The sequence below is a fragment of the Anas platyrhynchos genome, chromosome 3, assembly GCF_047663525.1.
Source record: "Anas platyrhynchos isolate ZD024472 breed Pekin duck chromosome 3, IASCAAS_PekinDuck_T2T, whole genome shotgun sequence".
In the NCBI taxonomy this organism is placed as follows: Eukaryota; Metazoa; Chordata; class Aves; order Anseriformes; family Anatidae; genus Anas; species Anas platyrhynchos.
The window spans coordinates 85,002,657-85,017,637 of NC_092589.1; positions in this window are offsets into that span (position 1 = coordinate 85,002,657).

The window sequence follows — 14,981 nt, forward strand, 5'->3', positions numbered from 1 at the left end:
GCCTCCCCATTGTTTTGTATGTTTCACTGCATTTTTCATGGCAGAAAGTATCTCAATTTTTGCTTTCTGTAGTGTCAAGCACAGTGTTAGTCTTAAAGTAATAACAATAAATCAGCAATGACGTTAAGTCCCCAGCTCACATTAGCTGAGACAGATGTGCAGCCTTTCCTAATGTGCAGTTCTAAACAGTGTAAAGGCAACAAGAAGCTATTAAAAATGTCAGCTTTAATTCTAATATGCTATCAAGTTATGAAGGTGGCTGTTGGTGTATTACACAAAACATGCCTATCTGTCAGAGCAGGCCCATTCTCTCCATTAGCAACAACGGACAGCAATATTGTTGCTGTCATTAATGGGTCATAGGATGATTATAACAGCATAGGGCTTGTTGCCATTTTAAAACAAGCTTGACCATTGTAATGAACTGGGATAGCTAACCTGGCATGCCAAACAGGTCCCAAAGTTTTTATTTTAATTCCAGAATTAGGATGGCTAAAGAGTTTAGTTTAAATTGCCTCCTGTGCAGGTGAGGATGAACTGAATGGTTTTATACAGGGAGCTATGCTGGTGCCGCCCTGTTAGCTGATGGGCAATTTCTACCTTACCTCTGTTTCACTGTTCTGTGTAGGGAACCTTGTAGATATAAGGAGCAGCTTTAATTAAAATTTACAATAGCTGGTTTTGCACAGAACTCTCTGGGTTCAAATGCAAATGCATTTCAGTAATTTTCTTTCTGTTTTGATGTCTGTATTGTTGTTCCTCCAGAACATCACTTTATGGGTTCAATTTTAGACTTTGCATTCTTTCCTTTGTCTCCTAGCAAACTGTGTTCTATTATAAATGGCAGGTTACTTGTCTGAGGTACTGTACTAGCTCATCTGCATCGTTCCTCTTGGTCCCCCCTCTGTATTGCTACCATTATATATCACTTTTGTTAAAGCACTGCACAATCTGCAGATGGACAAATTACAGAAATATTGAGCAACCCTGTCTTTACTAGGCTTCCTCACTTTATTCTTTCAAAGCGGGCTGTATCGCCTTATGGCAGGCACCAGGGAGCATTAGGCAATTTTCACAGAATATCAGGAATTTTACAGGTCCATGTGCTAATTGCTCAGTAGCAATGTTTGTGTCTTCCCCTATCTGACTGTGACAGATAAGTGTGATACTGTTCTTATTGCAGACAGCAGTTACCGTGTTCAGACCCCATGATGCTGTGGTTTGGGATGGTCAGATGGTGTTCTTTTAAAGATGACCATGACTGTATTGTCTCACTGCCAAATTGTGTCTAGCAGCACTTGCTTTGTTCCCATCCAGTGGTTTCACACATAGATTGCACAGGTCGCTATACTGCATCCTTATTGATAGGTGCTTCTACTATCTACTAGTATTCAACGATGACATAAACGCATGTCAATTTTCCATTGTAAACAATAGAAAACTGCTAATGTTAAAATTTAAAATAACATTTTAATATACATACTTTATTCACTTCTTCAAGGTTGTGAAGCCTTTTACTATCTGTCTTCTGCTGTGACAACACAGAAGGCTGCAGATAGATTCTGTGTTGCAGCAGCTCCACCAGCTAGGGGGCTGTGAAACCGACTTTACACCTTTATTATTTACACCAGCTAATTACACCCTAATTGGCTGGCTATCTTGTCTTTTACCAACACGTGTTTCCTCTCTTGTAAAAGTATGTTTGTGTTGTAAGGGTGATGATTCTCCTGCCAGTGACACTGTGTGGGCATAAACTGGGTTATACCTGATGGGGACAAATGGGTGAGTACAATACAGCTGCCATTCCCCTCATGTCATGACTCAGGTGGAACTATTGCCAATTTACATCGTGATATGTAGCATGGACGAGGAGGGAGATGGCACCTCATCTGCTTTCCCTGTCACTCCCTCTCTGGAATAGAGTTGAGTTGGCACGCCTCTAGAAATGGGGCCAGACGTGTCTGAGAAAGGCCTGAGACCATGTTTGGACAGGCATGGAGTTAGCTGTCATCATCATGCAATCGTAACAGGAAGGCTCAGCACAGATCCCACATGGAAATACGGTGCAAGGACACTGGCTGTAAAAGAAGAGAGGAGAAAGGAATTCAGGCAGTGCTCCCTACGAGCTCTGCGAGACAGACCAGTAAGCTTATTGAGTATATTCATGATGCAATGCCTCTTCTCTCCTTTCTAAACTTTGTCAAAAGTTTCTCTCTGTGACTAATAAGAAGCATGACATGTAATGATCCAATTCTATAGTTAGTGTAGGCTGTTTTCTCAGATTACCAGACTTGCCCTTTACCAGGCTTTGATTTATATGGACCTAATATGAGAAGGGCAAGAACAGTCCTTTGTTTGAGGTTTGAAAGAAAATGGAGGTAGGGGACAATTTACAGCTCGTGCTTTGTTGCCCAAAAGGAAAAAAGGCTTTTGTAAGATTGCTGGAACAAATATTCTCAAAACATGTGACTCAAAATGCACTAAATAAAGAGCACCTTTTAAATTGATGGCCATTGAGAAGAACATATGAGCTGTAGTTTTAGTTGTTTCACAGTAATTATTAAAATATTTTGCTGTTGAGATGCACAAAAATGGCTTGACTGCTGCAACTTCTTATCCTGAGTTTTAAAGAGCACTGCTGGTTCCCATCCACAAGCACAGTGGGGCAGGTCTGGAAGGTCGGTGCTCAGGTAAGCAAACAAGGCATGAGGAAGACAGGGAGCACAGCTTGACAGAGGGCTCTGAAAGATGCTTATGGGGATAACAGATTAACAACCTGTCCTGAAAAGGGCTGTTTAGATCGCTGCAAGCAGATGAAGAAACATGTTGGTGGGTTGGGGATTTTGGAATTGGTATCATAATTTGTAAATGGAAATATATTTCCTTGCCTCTTGGGTTTTTTAAATGGTCACATGAGCTCAAAAGAACATATCTTCCTTCAATAATGTGGATATGTTTTACATTTTTTCTAATTACCTGTGATTTGCTAGGGTATGAATTCCCATCTGTACCTTCATCATCTTCTAGATTTTGACACTTGCTCAGCAAGAATCACCATTTGCACTAGGGCATATTAGCTTTTATGAAATTTAGAAAAAAAAATGTTTAAAGTAGAAACCAGTGGTAATTTGTTGTTATAGTTACCAGAATACTACTAAATAAGAAAGACCTCACATGGGCTATTTGTTTTGTTATGTATCATTCCACATTTTAAAGCAGATTTTTTTCTCTTGCTGGTACTAGACAAATGTTCCATTATTAGTATTAATCATTTTTATTTGGGCCATAGAACATAATTTTAAAGCATTTTTTGAAAGAGATGGATTTCAGAACCCATAAGACTTTTCTATCTCTTGAATCCAATCTTCTGTTAGTGCTGGCACGCTTCCATATGGTTCTGTCTCATATGACTCCTTTCATATCCTGATCCCTCATAAATTGAATCAGTTACTTTTTTTTGGTCCTGCTGCTCTTACTGGAAACCTGATCTGGAGCTTCACTTTTCTGATAGAAATCTGATTTCTGGTATAAGTGTATCCCTAGCTAATTTGTGCCAACAGCATTATGTGAGTATAGTTTTCTACCTGGGTTCTTAAACTTTATTCTGTGTTTGGGAAACAATCCTGTCTCCCCTCAGTGTTTGTTTTATTAATAGTTTCTTCCCCCCTCAAAAAAATTGTGTTCTACCAGATTCTGTCTGTTCTGGTTTGAATTAATCTTTCTTGTGAAGGAGTAAACAAATTGTGCACAAGATGTGGGTCTTAGCAAAGTGACATTAATACTTCTGTATTTCCTTTGGGAATACCTCATTTTATGTGTCAGAGTATGCTTTTCTCTCTCTCTCTCTCTCTCTTTTTTTTTTTTTTTTTTTCTCCACATCTGCATCACACTGATGGCTCACTGTGAACACCCCTGCTCTTCTCCATTTCTGTTTCCAGCTGTGAAGACCCAAAGAATGCCATTATTTTGTGGTGGAAAATCCAATTGTTAAAGTGCATGACTCTGCGCTTTGGACATTTGAACCTTTCCCTCACTTTGCTGATCCTCATCTTTATTAATGATGCTTCTGACTGTTGCATCAGCAAATGTTCTTAATACATTTCTAGTGGACCATGACACTGTGTGGTGTTCACTAGTGAAAATGTTTAATAAGATTGGTTCATGGGAAAGCTATGGGTTCATTGGTTCTCTGCCCTGTTACTTCTCTTTTTGGTTTCTACCAAGAGATTTACCTTTGGGCTTCAATTCAGACCTGACAGAAAGCATCACTGTTCTGAGCTTAGATGCTTGCTGTTTTGGTCTTGATAGCTTTGTGGTTACAGACAGGATCTTGGTCATTCCTACTTTTCCTGACTGGGTGTATAAAACTTCAAAGGGATATTTGACATGCCACTGACTGATCAGTGTTTTAGTTTTTTCATATGTAATATTATTTACATCCCAGGCCACTAATAGCTCACTGTATCCTAGATAAGCATTTTTAACTGCAACCTCATCAGATCCACTACTCTGTGTGTTGTAGGCTCTCCGTCACTACATTGTTTGAACAGCTTTGCACATTGTGACATGTGGGTGACACCTCTCAGGTGTGGTTCTCCCTTTCTTTCTGCACAGGTCAAGCACAGTACACCTTTCGTGATTTGGTGGGGCTGAACAAGGAGCAGTTACTTGTTTATTTTAAATGTATGACCTGCTTGGTGTACTTGTTAGAAGTGACAGAAGCATGCACTGGAGAAGGTTGGATTTGTCATGGCCCAGAGTTTCTGCATGAAATCCCTTTGTAACAAGAGAGACCACCATGAAACCTTTTTTATTGTGTGCATAAGCCTTAGGCACAGGTCATAACCTTCCACTGTGCCCGGGCAGTAAAGTGGTTTCATGTAGTCTTTATCCTGGAATCCTGTAATATCCTGAGTTGGAAGGGACACACAAGGACCATCAAGTCCAGCTCCTGGATCCACACAGGACCACCCAAAAATCAGACCAAGTGTCTGAGAGCATTGTCCAAGCACTTCTTGAACTCTGGCAGGCTCAGTGCTGTGAGCACCGCCCTGGGGAGCCTGTCCCAGTGCCCGGCCACCCTCTGGGTGCAGAACCTTTCCCTAACCCCCAGCCTGACCCTCCCCTGTCCCAGCTCCATGCCGTCCCCTTGGGTCCTGTCGCTGTCCCCAGAGAGCAGAGCTCAGCGCCTGCCCCTCTGCTCCCCTCGTGAGGGAGCTGCAGGCCACCATGAGGCCTCCCCTCAGCCTGCTCTGCTCGGGGCTAAATAAACCAAGGGACTTCAGCCACTCCTCATATATTGCGCTCTCCAGACCCTTCACCATCACCATAGCCCTCCTTTGGACACTCTTGTAGTTTTATGTCCTTAACACCCAAAACTGCACACAGTGCTGGAGGTGAGGCTGCACCAGCACGGAGTAGGACGGAGCAATTCCTTCCCTCAACCAGCTAGCAATGCTGTGCTTGATGCACCCAGGGCATGGTTGGCCCTTTTGGCTGCCAGGGCTTACTGCTGACTCATATTCAACTTGCCATTGACCAAAACCCCCACATCCCTTTTCTGTGGGGCTGCTCTCCAGCATCTCATCCCCCAGTCTGTGTATGCCAAGGGTTGCCCTTCCCAGGTACTCAATGTGTCACTTGCTCTTAGCTCCTTGAGTTTTGAAAAGCCTGATAGCTATGCTGGGCCCAGGTTTTTAGGTATCTTGAAGAGAGCATTTTGAGGTTTAGGGCCTGATTTAAAGCCTTATGAGACAGCAGCACAGAGAGGCCTGGGCATTGTCAGGCATATTTTATTGCAACTTGGTTGGAACAAACTTCCTCATTAACAAGCAATGTTAAAACCATCATCCTTTGAGTATAAATTGAGTGATTTGATTGTCGTCCTACCACCTGTAGTATTTCTAAAATGAAGACTATGTTGACCAGCCAATGTCACTGCATTCCTCTGCTTACCACCAAACACTGCAAGTGTTTTGTCTTGCTTAAGCTCAATTTTCACTAACAATTCCGGTTAAGCTAGCATTTTTCCAACACAAAGCCACTAATCGTAGTGGTATGGCTTTATGAGGTGGAGGATGGATGAATGAATAGAATTTGTACAGATATTTTTGTCTGATTAGCTGTGTGTTTTGTATATTAAGATGTACCATGGACTTTATTACCCTAATGCATGCGCAAATGCTCAGGAATGCCACGCATATCATCCACAGCTGCAGATGATAAGCCAGGCTAGCATTATTTATTAATTTAATATGATCCTTTAATTAAAGATTATACAGTAATGCACAAAATGAAAATTTACTTCTGGTATTTTCTGCCTTGAAGCGTTTTGTCACATAATCCAAGTATGGTTTTAAGTTTTTGATGATGTATATGAAAATGGTTTTGGTTATTTGAAAGAAAGCATTAAGCAATTGTGAGCTCATCACATGTTTAGACACAGCCTATTATATAGCTTCAGGGATCGGACTCTCTCCTTCAAATATTATCTTGTACGTCTGATTTCATGAAGAATTCAAGATTAAAGGTCACATGTGAGCAGTCTTCACACTGAGTCTGTTGATAACAAAGCACAATTTTGTCTTTTTTATCCTTCTAATGAAAGTATTGCACACGTTGCAAAATTCTAGTAATTTCATTTTACTGTAATTCATAAAGAGAATAACAGGCATGAAACAATGCACTGGGGTGTTTTATTAGAAAATTAAGGGCCAATCTTCACTATTTTTTCCAGACAGTTTTTCTCCTTCCCTCTGTGTTGTTTTTCAGAATTGCATTGCTTTGGTACTATCTCACTTCTGCAAAAGGCAATTTTGTTAAATGTATTCCCGAATGCACTGATGAAGTTATAACTGTTTGGCAAAGGCTTGGAAACAAAGATGTAGCAGTGAAAAATGAGTCTTGTCAACTGAAAACTGATTTGTGATCATGAAATGTCGACGATGTGGTCAACATTGTATTATCTGTTTGCCACCCACTTTCAGGCATCCCAAGGGAGGTGTTGCATGTCAGAAACATGTATGAGCTCTGTTGACGCTTCTTTGCTGTCAAATCGTATCAGATCAGAGACTTTATCCACCCCTCAGGATTGCAGCTTTTTCTCAGCACTACTGGATATTCATGGGTTTTGTGGCTGGCACTTGTGGGTTTGGGCACTCAGTTCTTTCTGTTCATTCATAGCTGTTTCCGCTCTGCACTTAAAAATGAGAGAAAAACACAGTCCCATCATGAAAGAGATGTTTTAAGAAGTACGTTAAAGTTCTTTTTTTTGTTTGTTTGTTTGTTTGTTTGTTTTCAGTCAAGGATTTCATAGACAAAAAATAATTTTTCTCTAGACAGTTTGTAAATAAGGTTCATTTTATTCCATGCTAATAGTTGCCTGGCATTTTGGCACGTATGTGGAAAGCTGATGCTCCCAGTCTGCTAGGAGATGATATTTCCTTCTCTTAACGTGTAATGTGCTTACCCTGCCTGTAATTTATGTAGCAAGGAACAAGAACTGAAGCACTCACACAGGGGAGAGGATGGCTTTCTTGCACGACAGAACAGTTAAAAGGTTAACCTTCACATCTCCATTTCACTGCAGAGTGACTTTTTACATGGACGCATAATGATAGGACAAGGGGTGATGGTTTTAAATTAAAAGAGAAGAGATTTAGTTTAGTTGTTATGAAATTCTTCACTCAGAGGGTGGTGAGACACTGACACAAGTTATCCAGAGAAGCTGTGGATGCCCCATCCCTGGAGGTGTTCAAGGCCAGGCTGGATGGGGCTTTGGACAACCTGATCTACTGGAAGGGGGCAGGGACCCCCATGGCAGGGGATTGGAACCAGATGGTCTGTAGGGTACCTTCCAACCCAAACCATTCTGTGACCTTTAACCCATAGGATTATGTTTCTAAAGTCAATGTCCTAAACCTGTTTGTATTTATTTATTAGTTTCACTATGGTATATTTTTACACTGTTTAATGGCAGTTGATAACTTCCCATATTTTGCAAGGTGGGGTGTTTATTATAGTCTCAGTTGTTCTCTTGTGCAGATCAACAGAGTAGCTGGGTTTCTACGACATGTGGGGACTGCAGATCAGTCTAGGGCAGATCAGATCTAGGAAATTCTGCTTTCTGTTAAACTGCAGCAGTTTATCTATAGATAGAGTTGACATTAATATAATGTCATTAATATATGTACATATCACAACACATTAATATATTATATAAAATATAATACATTATAATAACATATTATAAATATACTAATTCAATATATAATTATAAATTATTAATATATTCACTATCAGTTAATACATACTAATATATAATATAACATGTTAGTATGATATTATATATTAATATAATTAATATAATTACATTAATATAATATCCAGATTTTTTGAAATGAGCATTGCTTGTTTTGATCTAAACCATCTGTTAGAAGAACAAAAAGTAAAATGTGTTATGCATTATGTGTGTTGCTTTAAGGACAGATTTGGGATTTCTTGCCTTGGACAAAGGGGAAGAATTAGTACTGAAGATGGACTTAGATCTCTGACACCTAAATCTAATGCTCTGCTTGCAAAGGGGAGATCAACCCTGCTTTTGCAAGGGATTCTAGGAGATCTCTTTCCCGAGGTGGATATGCTATTACCACCTCGGTATCAGACAAAATTTCACATATTACTGATGTCCCTTTGCTACCTGAGTAACCTTCAGAAGAAACAAAACCTGAAGAGTAATGCGGGGTCCTACAATTACATTAAACATGATATAATGTGAGAGGTTGAACTCTATGGTGAGAACTGATGTCCGCCTGCATTCTCCCTAAAAACTTACTAGCCTACTAACTAGGCTTTTTCCTTTCACACTATTATTGTACCATGAAAATACTGTTTTTGTGCAACCTGGGTCTCTTATATCAGTAGAAACACAGCCTGCAACATCCCTTCAACCTCTGAAAGTAACACCAGCTTCCCTGAGTGATCGCTTTGGCCTCTGTGCTAGAAATGGCCTTTTAGTACTGCACTAACTTCAAAAAATAATAATAATAATAAAATTACCCCAAAGGAAGCTTTAAAAGGTAGTAAGCATGTGTGAAGGGGACAAAGAGAGAAGAAAAAGAAGAACTATATTAAGGCTTCATCTCTTTGTGTTCCGCATGTAATGGAGCCAAAACAACTTAAAAACCCTTGTCTGTAGCAGAAAATATTCTTCAGACTGAATCTGCTGTGCAACTATTGAAAAGAAAGCTTAAATACAGTTGAAATAGACTTACTGAAAAAGTTGTGAGCGGGATCTGATTCCCAACATCATTGTTCAACTCCAAGGCATCCAGCATACATGCAAGCAGAAGACACAGCAGCCAAGTCCCAAACCTGATTGACTGTTACTCGTGTAGGTGTTAGCACTGAATTCTTTCCAGCTTCCTTCAAGGCACTCAGGGTTTAGGAGATGCAAATTCATGCTTTGAGTTGTTCCAGGCTGAGTCTTCCCTGGATGAAGCTTCACTCAAGAGGGGACTAAGCTTTGCTTCCAACATGTTGAGGATGTGGAAGTCGTGTGCTCTGGGGAGTGCTTTTCTAACTCTTCCCAGAGGGAGGGTGAATGAGGAAATTAATCAAACTGGATCCTGTTATGCCCTTTTTTTTTTTTTTTAAATAGGAGTTTCAATTAAAACAGTATATGCTTAGGAAAGTATAACAGCTCCCCATCCACAGCTTAAAACCTGAAACCACTATAAACACTTGCAAAGCACTTTTTACAACCTCTTTATAAATCAGGAAATGAAAAAGGAAATTGTATCAAAAGCTTTTTTTTTTTTTTTTTTTTTTTTAAATGAATAATTTCACACTAAAAGTAAGGAAATTCCAATTACGGGCAAAAAATACTCTGTGTGAGAGGGGCAGCACTGAATGCTGGAGGATATCTGAGCCACCAGCTGACAAAGAGCTTCTAATTTAGAGCCAAATTAGGCTGGCATGTATTCCCAGAACTCCTGTCACTTCATCAAGCTACTCGAGTCTTACCCCAATGTAGCTGAGCCCATAAATGAGCCCTCAGTTTCTGCTACTGAGAATTCCTTCAGAGCCTATCATTATTTAAGTTCTTTCCTGAATAATGAACGGGCAGAGGCAGTGGGGAAAAAGACTGTCAGGCATGGACCCACTGTTACAAAACAACCAAATTACCTGAAACTTAAGGGCTCCAACTTTGCTAGAGATAACGCTATTTGAGCAAGTCTTTATTGTTGACCTCTGACATTTAATTCCACTAAACACTGGAAATCCAGAAAGTCTGGGTTATTAATAGGCTGAATCGATCCAATTACAAGGTATGACACTACGTTATTCGTGTGGAGGCTTTTCATAATTGTCAGAGGCTTTTTGTAATTGTGTTTCAGTAGCTTCTTTCCACGTGTAGTTAAAACAGTTCTCTGCGGCTGGACACTTGGGTGGCATACTAGGTATGTTACATATGAGGGTGACCTTCAAACACTGGCTTGTATGGGCATATCTCTTGTGGTTAGCATGATAAATGATGTTACACTGGCTAATTAAATCAATCTGTCTCATTAATGTCTTGCAGTTTCTGAATGTCTTTCATTCTTTAGTCCTACAGATCACAGCTCGTATCCACTTTCCTCAGATCAACATGCAGTATTTTCCTTTTTTCTTCCTCAGCAGAGATACAATAATTCCAGTGCTCTCCACCTGAAAGTAAATTTGAGAAGTATATTTAATACATCAAATATGAAAAATGTTGAAGGCTAACCAGTAGCACCTCCTGTTTCCCCATTAAATTTATTTTCACCATTTCATAAGTGAAGGCCCTTCTGCTTTTTTTTTTTCTTTTCAGACTTAAGTTATAAACAATGGAAGTAATACTTTTGTTGAGTGTGTTATGAATTTTGTTAACGCAGGGAGTGAACAGGAGCTGAGAGATTTTTTTTCAGCACATTATATGAAAGAATGTAAAGGATCCTGCAAGGATTTTCACTCTCTTGCAGCACCCACAAGGATCTGAGTTAGGAATATGCCAAACAATATTGTCCCTATGCCTATTGTGTGTGTCTGTCCCTGCTTCCTCATAATAGAAAGCGTTTTTTTGTTCCCTCCTTGACTTTTGCCATATTATCAAGTACCTAATAATAGAGGTTTAAATCCTTTCCATGAAAAACACAAAGAAAATGACCTAAATGTATCTTGGAAAATGATAATTCTCTTGGATATTTGGATATTTTTTCTTTCTTTCTTTCTCTCTCTCTCTCTTTTTTTTTTTTTTTTTTAGCAAATCACATTTGCAATACCATTTCAGAATAGAAACAAAAATGTGGGTTTTTTTGTTTGTTTTTTTTTGTTTGTTTTTTGTTTTTTTCATATTTCCTTTCCCTTGTTTTAAACCCTCCTCATTCACAAGTGGTTTCTTTTTTCTTTTTTTTTTTTTTTTTTTTTTTTTTTCACATGTAAAGCATGAGGAAAGAAAGGGAGGATGGGAGGATGAGGGAGCAAATCTCTCTACTGTTAAGCATTTTTTTTTTTTTCTGGAAAAGCTTGGAAGTAACAGGTCTCTACAACAGCTAACCAAGCAAAATGAGACAAAAAAGAACTGCCAAAGTCTGGAAATCTCATAGCAGCAGCCCATGCCTGGAGAGCTGTGATTCAGACGTGTGTTTTAACAAGAGGAAGGCAAAGCTGGTTTGAACGCACTGGATATGAATAATTACCAGAGAGCTTCCTGGGTCTAGGCAAGCACCACATCTGACTTGCATGCTTTGATGCAAATGAAATTTATCATCATGTCCTAATGTCTTCACACATGGATCTGTCCCCATCCTTGCAGCCAAGACTTCGTAACACAGCCTGGCTCCCCCTCAGGGCTCCTGTCCCACTGGTTGTGGTTTGTAATGAGGGGGCAGAAAGATCCTGGAGTAGAAACCAAGATATCTGCCCTCTCTGTGTGCCTTTTTAATAAGCACAGCCTACAGCCACTGACACCAGGTAGATGACTACATTCAAAGTATCTTGCTCAGCATCTTATCTGGGATGCCTTGTGCAGGTAACTGCTTTCGTGAGGCTAAGCCCTGAGCTCTTTTTCTGCCTTCTTTGCACTATATATAGTAGGTATACTAGTAAAAGCCCTTGATATAAGAAGTCCTCAGGATGTGTTGCTTCATCTACCACTAACCTGTCACATTGTGGCTTGTCCTGCAGGAATCTGGGTTGCATTCAGAAACCCAGCTCATTATCCAGAGGTGGTGCGATGCGGTGTTCGCCCGTCCTCTTTCTGCAGCTAACAGAGCTGTCGGCGCTGCTGTCACTCACTTGTCATCCCATCCAGAAACACAGCGAAAGCCCTAAAGGAAACAGATCATCCCAAGAAAAGAGTATTGAAATAAAATTGACCCTTATTCAAATGTACACACAAAATGGCTTGAACTTTTCCCTTTCGTTCTTGTTTGCACTGGGCTTGCCTTTCATTCTAGAGAGAGTTAATGTGGGTTGAAAATCTGTCATTTTTCAGGAAAATATCCATCATAGGTGCCAAAGGCTGTTCTGTTGTCACTGTTTTGTGATATTTTTATGGCACATTTGCAAGAAAGATTTTCACCTCCGTCTTTTTCAGTTGTCTTACTCCCAGTGCTGCCATCTCATTCAGGGGACAATAATGACTGACTTCACTTGTTGCATTAGATGTTTGTGCCAAGTATGTGTATGAATGTTCTCGCTGATTTTAAATATAAACTTCAGTATTGGGAGACACTTTCACTTTGAAAGCAATTGAGTCAGCCAAGGAGGGAAAGGGAGGTTAAGCAGGTGAAGTGGCACTCAGTCAAGAAGGTGCTGGTTGGCGAGTAAAGAACAGGGGATGACAGCTGGGCTGACAAAGTGACATTTGCATCTCCAGAGAAGTGAGACTTTCTTAATTTAACTGGAGAAGTGTCAAGATTATCTTCTGAGTAAGTTCGAAGCAAGCAAGTTTCAGTGGAAAGAAAGTTTTGAGAGGAAAAATTAAATATGCTCAGAGCCCCTGAAAAAGTCGTAAGTTTTAGAAGCTGGGATGCTCTGGGGAGGAAAGGTTTTTCTCTAACAAGTGCAGCCTGAGACACGTGACACACAAGGGGACAGAATCCCTGATGTGTCAGGAGATCATCTGCAGCAAGAGCCGGTTACAGAATAAAAAGGATAATATCTCAAGCAGGATGAATATGGTCTTCTTTCTTAAGCCTTAAAAGCCCTTACTCTGTTCTCTATTTTGGCTGCTGTGAGTATACACTTGGATTTTGCTTTAACCCAACTTGAGCTGAAGGAGTTGGGCAAAACCAAGATGTTTCTTGCCTAATAGCTTGGGAGGTGGTGTCCTAGGGATGAAAAGGGGAGGACACTCTTCCCAACCAAAGGATCACTGCATAGGCTCCTCAGGAGGATGCTGGGGAGCATACCTGCAGCTCAGTCGTCCTGAGTGCATCTTATCGATGCCCTTAAGTCATGCTGTGTTTTTATTCCTCTCTGAAAGAGTGAACCTCCATGTTAGGGGTGAGGTTGTCCTTCTCTATCTCTTCCTTTGCTCTTGAGCAGTTCTTGGTTTGCTGGGGATGCAAGCTGTTTACCAGCAATCACATCAGAATATTTCTTAGCATCATCCTCCCACTTTCATTCAGAAAGGAGCAAAGAAAATTATTGCTGCCATCTCCTAAGCAAAGTGACAAAGGCCCAGATGTAATAATGCACATCCCTAAGTATTTATCCGTTCTTTTCACATTCCTCTCTTTGTTTTCCCAAGCAAAAAGAAGTGCTCCCTGGCAACCATTTTATGGCTAATGGCATGCTGCAAGTGAGCTTGACAAATGCAAGTGAGATGCTGTGGCATGTGGGACGAGTGGAGCAGTGTGGTGGAAATACCAAGCCTACACTGTGCACAGCCACCATGGGATGCCTCTGGAGGGGTCAATGGTCACAGGGAATCGCTTGATCTAGGCAGAGGGAGATGCTTAGAAGTCAGGCTTCTGCCCCTTCACAGCTATGAACCCTTTCCTGGTGTTGGGTAGTTTAGTTTTTATTTAAAAAGTATAGGGGAAAAAAAAAAGAAAAAAAAGAGATAGGGAGATTAATATTAGGTTTCCTTTATAACAAGAGTGGAGGAGCAAAAGTCCTGGTTTTAAATGCTGACCAAATGCACAGAGCACTTAGCTGGACTGTAGATGGCACAGATTCAGATCCCACCTATGCCTATCAGGAGATCTGACTATCAGCGTGTGACAAATGGACAGTTCACAAGGACAGAGTGTATCTAAGCTGGAGCTCTTTCCAGATATCTGTCTGGGTCAGTGACAGGTGGGGCTCTGCTGAGTAGTCCTGCCCTCTTCCCTGTGCCAGCCCTGATGGCTTTCTGGCCACGCAGCACACTGCTATGGTTCACTAGGCAGAAGCCACTTGCCTTGTTTTTTTTGGTGTAGTTTCTTCTGAAGGGGAAGAACAGAAGATGAAGGTGCTGAAGAGCAGGACCTCCTTCCTTGAGCATCAGCGAACGACTGGACTGTCCCAGATGTACCACACGCAATCCTGCCTGTTAAACACCTGAAATGTCTCTGTTATCTGTACTATTTTCATCACGAATCCAAAACACAGCACCATAACAGCTACTATGAAGAAAATCAGCTCTTTCTGAGCAAAAAAACAGGACACTTGTCTAGGAAAAATGAGTCATAGGCCTTCTTTTCTTGCTACATATTTCCTACTGCAAACTTTTCTTTTTCACTGAAGACCATACTTACATCTTTTCATATATATACCTCTTGTACACAATAAGACTGGGGCTGTGCAGTTTAAGAGAAGTGGGAGGCTGTTAAAGTTTCTCAAGCAGGTCCTGAGACAGAGAAGCTATTGTGTCTTGTTTCATTTCGAAAGTAACCTAAAAGCTGAGTGTTCCCGTCCAAATTCAATAATATGTACAATTTTCATGGATGTCAGCAAGCATCCTTGTTAGC